Consider the following 8,217-nt stretch of genomic DNA (forward strand, 5'->3'; position numbering starts at 1 on the left):
TTTTAGTCTAAAGTAACAATTGTGGGGGGGTTTGATTTGAATAGTTCTATAACTAAAGGCAATCAAATTTAAAATTAAACTAAAACAAATAGATGAGTAATTAAGGAAATAAGATGAAATCAAATATAAAAGGGATGCTAAGATGGTCGGTTACTGTGTGAGATCGGGACACTGGGGTTGAAGGATGATCAGCTGGTTACCGTGTTTGTTTGTCTTATAGTGATTGAGTAATACTGACCCCGTTGTTGTTTGTGGAATCTGCTATGATCCATTCGGGGATGGTGAGCAGACTTGACAGGTATTGCTATTGGTGAGCTTGGGGCAGTCATGGGAGAGTTGTCATCACCGAACGTAGCATCACCGTCCGAGTCTTAGTTTGATTTCTTAGTTGTCATACATTTGTTTTATTTTATTGAAACAGTTTGGGATTTGGTTGATGTAAACTTTACTCTTTATGGTACTTTAATAAATGTGCTCATTTCAGACGCTTTTGATATGTACTAACCTCGGGCAACCGAGATGGTAACACACTTTCATGGTAGGGTGGTCTTGGTAAGGCACCTTGGTATGAGGGGGTGTTACAATTTAGCGTAGCTAGAAAAGACTATAGACTGTTATTTTGTGATTTGGTATGTTTGGGATATGTTTGCGAGTGTTTTTATGCAGATTTGGGGAGATAATATTGCATTGTGATGAATTACACGAAGAAAAGAACTTGATCAAGTACTTTTTTTACTCGATCGAGAGGACTGCACAGAAAAGGGTTCGATTGAGAGGTTTACAAGTACTCGATCGAAATGGTTGAATTAGGGAGTTCTCGATCGACTAGAATTCTGTTCGATCGAGCAGAATAAAGTCAGGACTTCTCGATCGAGTTGTTTCAAAACGCTCGATCGAGTGAAAATGAATTTCACACATAGGAAGTAACTCTTTAACTTCTTATTTTTCATTCTTTTATTTTCTTATTTCATTTGTTCATCCCCTTTGGGCGACATTCACCCCAAAATCCTCCATTTTTCTTGCCAAACACCAAATCCAACACCCACATTGTTTGGATTACTCATATATCGACTACCGCCCCTTGTTTTCCCCTTCAAACTTGCCTATTTTCGTGGTCAATTAGGGAGATTAGGGTTTGCGGTTTTTCGATCAAAGTTCCGCCTATTTGTATTAATTCTAGTCGATTCTTTTGCTTATCTCATAGGTTTTGTTATCAAGTAAGTTTCTCCTTTACCAATTTGTTGTTTAATTGCTTTATTTTAATAAGATGAGGTAATTGGGGGTAGGGTTTATGTGAAAGTCGAAAAACCGACTGAAATTAGGGGGTTTTGCAGTTTATTGATTCAATTGCTTATTATTCCCCATTGCTTACTTGATTAGGATGGAAAGTAGCTCATTGCCATCGACTAGTTCGACTGTAGTTCCGTCCTCTTCTGAGACGGTGGTCCCTGCTGCCACCACCGTCACTACGACTGCTAGTACTATTGCTTTCCCTGTTTTAGCTTCAGTTGTTATTGCTGGTACCGCTCTTGTTACTACTGCTAGTCCTGTTTCTGTCACGGCCAGCTCTTTCATGTCGGTTTCAGCTTTTGTTTCTGCTAGCTCTAGCTCTGCTTTTGTTTTCGTCTCTGCTGCTTCTACTGCTGCAGCCACAACTAGCACCTCTGGTACGGTGACCACCCCTGCTGCGTGGTCACCAGCTGTCACAGCTGCCTACAGGGCCGCTCTAGTACCTCGTCCCACTACTGGACGGGCTTCTTCTTCAGGTACTAGAGGGCGGGGTCGCGGACGAGTTACGCCTTCTGCTAATCGCTCTGCTGGCCGAGTCACCATCTGAGTAGATAACTCACTTGACCCGCACCTCGACTATCCCGAGGTAATTTTCGTTAATGCTATTCATCGTACTCGGTTATTTGACTTAGCGAGCTGTGATTTTCTGTCTACTAAATTTTTGTGCCGTCAGTCACTTGATAGACTTGGTATCTACGAGTCTACTGTTGAGATTTTGAGGGGTACAGGGATGTCTGGACTAGTCACCATGAGTGCCTTGACCTTCAAGTAGCTGACCCTCGAGTTTTTCAGCTCATGACCCGACTTGTGCTTCCGTATCTTTCCGGTTATTTAACCGGACCTTTTCTTGGACTTTATAGGAGTTTGGTACTAGGTTATGTCTTTTCTTTACGGGTGACACTGCCGCCCCTAGGAAGGTTATCCGCCAGTTGTGGAGGACCTTGGCACAGACTACCTACGAGGAGCGCAAGCTCGCTTAGGTCCACCTTCCCCCGGCCCGTTACTTCTTGCGTCTTATGGGTAGTACCATTGATACCGTCGTAGAATACCAAAGATAAATTTATAATTCAAACTACAACTATAGATAGCGGCAGTTAGCCTCGAACCACAGAGAGGCAATGCAATAAATAGTTGTCCAATTTTAGTCTAAAGTAACAATTGTGGGGGGGGGGGGGGTTTGATTTGAATAGTTGAATAACTAAAGGCAATCAAATTTGAAATTAAACTAATACAAATAGATGAGTAATTAAGGAAATAAGATGAAATCAAATATAAAAGGGATGCTAAGATGGTCGGTTCACTGTAGTTTTGACGGCAGTATCGTCCTAAGTAAGTCTGAGAAAATCACGTAAGACGGGAAGAATAAGAAGTCCTCTCGGTCCATACTTAACAGGTAGCATCTTTCAATCTAGCTACGGGTCCCTAATATCACTAGTGCTGACTCTCGCCCTGAAAAGTGATTTAAAAGACTAAATTAACTTATCTCTCGATCTTATTAATTTAGTCGTCTTAATTAAGTAGTCTATTTCCCTCCCCTATCTTTCGATCTATCAGGTCGGTCAATTCCTAAGCATTCAACTAGTCGCGTGCACTCGATTCGTCAAATATAGCAATTAAATTAATTAAGTCGAAGCAATTCTCACGTGAGCCGGTCGATCGACCATGCAAGGCACTCGATCGAACATGACGCGACTCAGGTCAACCTGTAATACTCCGTATTTATAAGTCTTGGGGTACTCTATCGAGTAGGCCTTACTCTGTCGAGTAAGAGTAAGTTGCGAAATAAAATAGTTTCTGACCTGTAGGGTACTCGATCGAGTAGCTGGGGCACTCGATCGAGTAAGGGGGTACTCGATCGAGTACCTTGGGTACTCGATCGAGTGTCCGGTTTTACGGGGAGTTTTCTCGGGTTTTGTTAATTATGCGATTAAGGTATTTAAGTTCCGTCGTCATTATTCTAAACCACTTTTACAAAACCTAAATTCCTGTTTAAGAGAGAAAGCAACAAGTTCATCTTCCTAATCGCATTCTTAGCAATTCCCGAAGTTCAGACGGTCAGTTCTTGTCGTTGTTTATATCGTTGGGTTCCTTGCGTCGAGGGTAAGATCTATGTACCCTTTTTATTGTTTTTCCTTTGGTTTGGTTAAACCCTAATTTAGAGATTGGGGGTTTTTATGTGTAGTATGTGATTGGTAGCCTCTATGTGTTGTATGATAGGAGGAGGGTTCATAGAAGAGGCTTTTTGACTCAGCAGTAGAGACCGTCTGATTGTGTGCATACCAGGTAGGATTTCCTACTCAGTATTAGTCCCATAATGGGATATTGGTTGATGTATTGTATTTGGCTGTTTGATATAATAATTGTACTGTGATTGTGGTTGTGATCGTTGTTGATGGTTCGCGGGGCGTGGCCTCGGCTGAGTGGGGTCACTTGCGGGAGTGGCTTCACGCCCTAGTTTCGCCTTCATGGAACCCGCCACGGAAGGGATGTGCACATTAATGGACAACGTTATCGCTCACTATGTGGAGCGGGGATTTGGTGGGTACGGCTGCGGTCCCCCACTGGCAGGGCTGGTCCAGTGGACAGTCAGTATTGAGATGATGGGAATTGGTTGGTTGTGTGTGTGTGTGTGACAGTTAAGCTGTCTGTGTATCTTATTGTTGTTATACATATTGATTGTGTGATTAGTAATCGGCCCGGTGTTGTTTTGTAAACTGCGGTGATCCATTCGGGGATGGTGAGCAGATATTGAGCGAGGTATTGAGATGAGTACTGGGATAGCCGGATGCCACGACATGATGATAGGAGTCTTCCATTTGTAGCCTTTAGTTTATTTACATTTCGATTAGAACGATCGGTTTGAGATCATGTATCGTACTTTTGGTTTGGTTTTGAGGATTGTAACTATTCGCTAAATTATTTATAATAAACGTTGTTTCTTTGTTGTTGTTTTATTATCATTGCCTCGGGTAACCGAGATGGTAATGTCTTCATACCTGAGTGGTCCTGGTAAGGCACTTGGAGTATGGGGGTGTTACAAATGGTATCAGAGCGACGATCCTGAAACCTGTAACCAATGAACCTAATGAACATAGGGAGTCAATTAAAATGAACCCGGGGTAAAAGTTGTAGGAGCTAGTGTAAATGCTTGGGAGACGTCCTAAAGTCGCAGGGGTCGCCCTACAACTTTGAACCGGTCACATGAGGGAAGTGTTTGTCGAGTCGTATGTGTGTTTGGTTAACTTGTGTAAGAATGTGATGAAATGTGTTAATTTTTGGGTGTTGAAGTAGAAAGATGAGCATGTGAAAGAAAATGGTGATAGGTGGGAATTTGTTGATGAAATGATAACATGTTGGATGATTTACGATGTGGTATTTAATAACATGATGAAATGATCTCGTAGATAGTAGAAAAGATGCGTAGCATGTTTATTATGATATAATGTGGTTTATAAGTTTAGCATGTTAGCATATGACGTAACATGCGGGTAGCTTCTATGTATTAGCGTGACTCGATCGAGTGGGACCGACTTCGATCGGGTGGGTTTTTGACGATTTTGAGTCCGAATCGCGTTTTGGGCACTCGATCGAGTAACTAGGGGTACTCGATCGAGTACTGGGTCACTCGATCGAGTAGCCTAGCTACTCGATCGAGTAGGTAAGAGATCGAAGGTCCATTAAGGTCGATGTTTGGGTACTCGATCGAGTATGTTGGGCACTCGATCGAGTAGCCCGTTACTCGATCGAGTGGGTTTGGGAACTCGATCGAGTGGGTTGTGGGTGTCGTGTCTTCGTGTTTTGAAGTTTAGTACGTATGTTCATATCTACCCTTTCTTATATATGTATAGTTTCAAGATGCCGCCAAGAGAACCGCTCGTATGCGAGAGCCGAGCTTATGACCGTGGATGACATCGTTAAGATGTTAGAGCACCAGGATGCTCTTACTGAGACCCTAAAGAAAGTGAATGAGGATAAGAATAAGGATAAGGAGAAGGAGGTTGATCATTCAAAAATCAGCCTTTACATAGCGAGGTTTAACCCGAAAGAATACAAGGGAGTTGGGGAGCCTAACCTTCTTGATAGTTGGCTGAGAGAGGTGGAGAACATATTAGATTTGGTTCACTGTCCTGATGAGATGAGAGTGGAACAGGCTGCGTTCTATCCGACGGAGGCGGCGGGCAAGTGGTGGGATTCAGTGAAAGTGAGTGCTAAGGAGATATATACAAACCAAGGCTTACCCGCTATACCTTGGGAGGAGTTTCGTAGGGTGTGAGGAAGGAGTTTGTCTTTTTAACATGTGAGGAGTAAGATGAGAGAAGAGTTTGATGGTTTTAAGATGACCGAGATGTCCGTGGCCGAGTACTACAGTCATTCAATGAGAAGTCTAGGTATCTTGAGGATATGGGTTGGAGTGAGGAGAATCTGGCATTGAGGTTTGAGAGGGGGTTGACCCCTAAGATTATGGATAAGTTACCCGTGGGAGTCCTTACTGATGTTAAGGAAGCTTATGAGAGGGCTGGGAGAGCCGAGAGGTTGGTGGAGATGGCTCGGAGAGGTTAGGTGGTGAGAAGAGGAAGTCCGAGAGTGAGGGTGGTGGCCAATCGAATCACAAGAAAGGCAACCACAATCGGTCTAAGGGATTTTCTTCTCGGGTCCAGGTTCGATCTTTGGGGCTTCCTTTGGGCGTGGCCGTGGAAGTGTGAGTAATAGTTGGGGAGTGACCTGCTATAGCTGTGGTGGTGTAGGCCACAAGAGACATGAGTGCAAAAGTGCACCGGATCTTTCCAGACTGCGCAGAGCTTCGCGAGCAAATGCACCGGGCTGGATCGTGGCCAAACCGGGAAGTCGAGTTACAGTGGAGGTAACCGCAACGGCGGTAATTCTTATCAGAAAACCACCAGCGAACAACAACAACAATCAAGGGTCGGGTGCTTGCCGACCACCTCGGCCAAGATCTTGTCCGGGGAGGTGGGCGAAAAACCATGGCAAGTTATTCATGATGGAGAAGAAAGCGGCTGAGGAAGATGCGCACGTTATCACCGGTACATTCCTTGTTAATGGTATTCCTACATTTGTTTTGTTTGATTCAGGGGCTTCTCAGTCGTTTGTGTCTTCGAGTCATGTCAAACAGTTGGGTTTGAGAGTATATGAGCCTGTCAGTGAGCAAGTTTTCATACCTTCGGGTGAGTCTGTATCGTGTGGGAGATTGTTAGAGATGTATCTTTGATAGTTGGGCAAGTTGATTTCCCTTTCCCCGTAGACTTGCTAGAGTTTCCTTTTAACGGTTTTGAGATGATAGTTGGGATGGATTGGTTAGGAAAGTATAAAGCTAAGATAGACTGTCATCAAAAGAAAGTGTCTTTAAGGGGTCCTAAGGGCGTTAGTGTGTCTTATCATGGGTTTCTAGTCAAACCCAAAGTTAAGTTGATTGCAGCTGTTACCTTGAAGTCTTATCTGAGGAAGGGATGTCCTCTGATCTTGTGCCATGTGAGAGATGATCGGATAGAGAGTCCGACAGTTGATGAGATACCAGTGGTGGGAGAGTTTGCAGATGTTTTTCCGAGGAGATTCCGGTTGCCACCGAAGAGGGAGATAGATTTCACCGTTGAGTTGAAGCCAGGGACGGGGCCAATCTCTAAGGCACCGTACCGTATGGGTCCTAAGGAAATGGAGGAACTTAGGAAGCAGTTGGATGATCTGATAGAGAAGGGATAAATTAGACCAAGTGTATCGCCGTGGGGAGCACCAGTTCTTTTCGTGAAGAAGAAAGATGGGAGTTTGAGGTTATGCATAGATTACAGGGAGCTGAACCGTGTGACGATAAAGAACAAGTATCCTTTGCCAAGGATAGATGACCTGTTTGATCAGTTGAGCGGTGCAACAGTCTTTTCTAAGATTGATTTGAGGTCGGGGTACCATCAGGTGAAGATTAGAGAGGTGGACATACCAAAGACAGCTTTCACGTCGAGGTATGGCCATTATGAGTATGTGGTGATGCCGTTTGGGTTGTCTAATGCGCCGGCAGTGTTTATGGATTTGATGAACAGAATCTTGAGGCAGTTCTTGGACCAGTTTGTAGTGGTGTTTATCGATGATATCTTAATCTACTCTAAGACTAAGGAGGAGCATGAGGAGCATCGAGGATCGTGTTGCGAGACTACGAGGGATCATGAGTTGTATGCTAAACTGTCCAAGTGTGAGTTACGGTTAGAGAAAGTTGCTTTTAAGGGGCATGTAATCTCTAAAGATGGGGTAGGCGTGGATCCGGCGAAGATTGAGGCCGTGACAAAGTGGGAAGCACCGAAGAATGTTGCTGAGGTTAGGAGTTTCTTGGGTTTAGCTGGATACTACAGACGGTTCGTGAAAGATTTCTCCAAGATAGCTAGACCGATGACAGCGTTGATGAGGAAAGAGAACAGGTTTCGTTGGGATGAGAGTTGTGAGACGGCGTTCCAAACATTAAAGGAGCGTTTGACCACGCTCTGTCTTAGCATTGCCTGAAGGGAGCGAGAACTTTGAGGTTTATACAGATGCCTCGAAGAATGGGTTGGGATGTGTGTTGATGCAGAATGGCAAAGTGATTGCCTATGCTTCTAGGCAATTGAAGCCTTATGAGGAGAACTACCCTAGTCATGATCTGGAGTTGGGTGCAGTGGTGTTTGCTCTCAAGATTTGGAGACATTACCTTTATGGAGCAATCTTTAAGGTATTTTCCGATCACAAGAGTCTCAAGTACATCTTCACGCAGAAGGAGTTGAACATGAGACAGAGGAGGTGGATGGAGCTGATTGGCGATTATGACATGAAAATCATCTACCATGAAGGGAAAGCCAATGTTGTAGGCGATGCTTTGAGTAGGAAGAGTGTACATTCCACAGTGTACAGCTCTATCTTTGATGAGGCCGAGGGATGAGGTAGCGAGTTTTG

The sequence above is a fragment of the Silene latifolia genome, chromosome Y, assembly GCF_048544455.1.
Source record: "Silene latifolia isolate original U9 population chromosome Y, ASM4854445v1, whole genome shotgun sequence".
Taxonomy (NCBI): domain Eukaryota; kingdom Viridiplantae; phylum Streptophyta; class Magnoliopsida; order Caryophyllales; family Caryophyllaceae; genus Silene; species Silene latifolia.